This window comes from Oncorhynchus mykiss, chromosome Y (genome assembly GCF_013265735.2).
Source record: "Oncorhynchus mykiss isolate Arlee chromosome Y, USDA_OmykA_1.1, whole genome shotgun sequence".
NCBI classification, from domain to species: Eukaryota; Metazoa; Chordata; class Actinopteri; order Salmoniformes; family Salmonidae; genus Oncorhynchus; species Oncorhynchus mykiss.
Genome location: NC_048593.1, coordinates 44,645,117 through 44,648,110, shown reverse-complemented (window position 1 = coordinate 44,648,110; position 2,994 = coordinate 44,645,117).

Here is a 2,994-nt window from a genome sequence, read left to right as displayed (position 1 = left end):
TGACCTCAATCCTATAGAAATTTTGTGGGCAGATCGGAAAAAGCGTGTACGAGCAAGGAGGCCTACAAACCTGACTCAGTTACACCAGGTCTGTCAGGAGGAATGGCCCAAAATTCAACCAACTTATTGTGGGAAGCTTGTGGAAGGCTACCCAAAATGTTTGACCCAAGTTAAACAATTTAAAGGCCATGCTACAAAATACTAATTGAGTGTATGTAAACTTCTGACCCACTTGAAATGTGATGAAATAAATAAAAGCTCAAATAAATCATTCTCTCTACCATTATTCTGACATTTCAAATTCTTAAAATAAAGTGTTGATCCTAACTGACCTAAAACAGGTCATTTTTACTAGGATTAAATGTCAGGTATTGTGGAAAACCGAGTTGAACTGTATTTGGCTAAGGTGTATGTAAACTTCAGACAACTGTATAGTCACCCCCTTTGCTGTGAAGCCCCTAAATAAGATCCGGTGCCAACCAATTACCTTCAGAAGTCACTTAATTAGTTAAATTAATTAATTAATTACCCGCTTTAAGTTACAGTTTTAACAGTGGCCAAGCTACGGTGGCTATTTGATCATCATATAGGCCTACCAGAGCAGCCTACCGTCAAAAACAATGGAGAAAATGCATCCCTTAACATGGAAACAGCTGTTCTATCATTCAGCCTACAGTAGCAGCCAATGTGTGGTGTTCAATGTAAGGCCTACATTCCATGAGACTAAAAAAATGAAACATGCAGGACCCGACATTCACCTGTTTATCTACTTGTCTTTCAGACAAGGAGGGGACTGAACATGTTGCTCTGTTGTTTGATGCAATAACCCACTGTACAAAATAAAATGCATTATTATTCCCATACCATTATTACAGAGAATCAGACACATTATTCTACCCTCGAGTCGAGGCCTGAGTCATACCTGACAACGCAATAGAATCCTACTCCGATGCACTCTGCCTATTATAAAATCATTTGCATAGTTATTTGCAGACTTAAGTCTTGAATGGTTTGTTTCGTTTTTTTCGGGTATGTTGTATTGAAAAATGACCAGTATTGCGTTGATTCAATCACAATTCCCACAGAGGAAACCATGACAGTGTCCACAAACAAGGAACACTTTAGAAAGGAGTGTTGAACCATGCTTCTCTGCTCAGGATGATTTGCCTTCTGGGCTGCAGTCCCTGGAGAGCTGCACACCTGTGCACCTGTGCACCTGTGCACTTGTTGAGGGAACTGTGCACGTGTAGAGGGAACTGTGCACGTGTAGAGGGAACTGTGCACCTGTGCACCTGTGCACGTGAGGAGGGAACTGTGCACGTGTGCACCTGTGCACGTGAGGAGGGAACTGTGCACCTGTGCACCTGTGCACGTGAGGAGGGAACTGTGCACGTGTAGAGGGAACTGTGCACGTGTAGAGGGAACGGTGCACGTGTAGAGGGAACTGTGCACGTGTAGAGGGAACTGTGCACGTATAGAGGGAACTGTGCACGTGTAGAAGGAACTGTGCACGTGTAGAGGGAACTGTGCACCTGTGCACCTGTGCACGTGTAGAGGGAACGGTGCACGTGTAGAGGGAACTGTGCACGTGTAGAGGGAACTGTGCACGTGTAGAGGGAACTGTGCACGTGTAGAGGGAACATGTGTGCACGTGTGCAGCTTAGAGGTAACATTGCGTACAGTTAAGAATACATTAAGTCACAATTTACTGTCCAATATTTCCACAGGGACGGAGGGGGATTTGGGGGAAGTGTATACATTGAGCGGTACATTAAGAGTCTGGTAGCAGCTGTTGTGATGTTTGTGTATCATGAATGTGTGTGTGTGTGTGTGTGTGTGTGTGTGTGTGTGTGTGTGTGTGTGTGCGCGCTAAGGTGTGGAGAATCAGAGCAGGTGGTCAGTCCAGATCAAGTGTTCAGCAGTCTGATTGGCTTGTAGATACCAACAGGCTCAGAGACCGTTTCTATCAGACCTCATGCTCCGATACAGTCTCTCCGACAGTAAGGGAGAGAACAGCTTGTGATTGGGGTGTGTGGGGTCCTTGATGATTCTGCGGTTCTTCCCCAGGCACCGTTTTGAGTAGATGTCTTGGATGGGTCAGAGCACGGTCCCAGTGATGTACTGGGCTGTCTTCAGCACCTGCTAGAGGGCCTTGCGGTCATGGACGAAGCAATTCCTGTACCATGTCGGGATGCAACCGGGACCAAATACTAAACGTTTGACTACTTTAAAACGCAAAAGTGAAATGTCTCAAGATTTTTGGTGCCTTAAAAAAGGGACTATTATACAAAAAGTTCTGTAGTTTGGAAACGGTCCCACCTGACACCTTAAAATGAACGCTGACAGTCAGTCTGAACTTTAACTTTTAACCTCAGTCATTGTATAATTTCTGGAGTACAGAGCCAAAACAACATCAACATTCTCACCGTCTCAATACTGATGGAGCTCACTATACATCCCATGAAGGTGTGCCACAGTTTCTTTTTTTTTTTAAACAGTTGGGAACTACTGCTTTAGTGCACTACTTTTGATGAGAGCCCTATGGACCCTGGTCAAAAGTAGTGAAATATATAGGGGACAGGGTACCATAGGGCTCTGGTCTAAAGTAGGGCACTATATAGGGAATAGGGTACCATAGGGCTCTGGTCTAAAGTAGGGCACTATATAGGGAATAGGGTACCATAGGGCTCTGGTCTAAAGTAGGGCACTATATAGGGGACAGGGTACCATAGGGCTCTGGTCTAAAGTAGGGCACTATATAGGGAATAGGGTACCATAGGGCTCTGGTCTAAAGTAGGGCACTATATAGGGAATAGGGTGCCATAGGGCTCTGGTCTAAAGTAGGGCACTATATAGGGAATAGGGTGCCATAGGACTCTGGTCTAAAGTAGTACACTATATAGGGAACAGGGTTCCATAGGGCTCTGGTCTAAAGTAGTGCTCTATATAGGGAATAGGGTGCCATAGGACTCTGGTCTAAAGTAGTACACTATA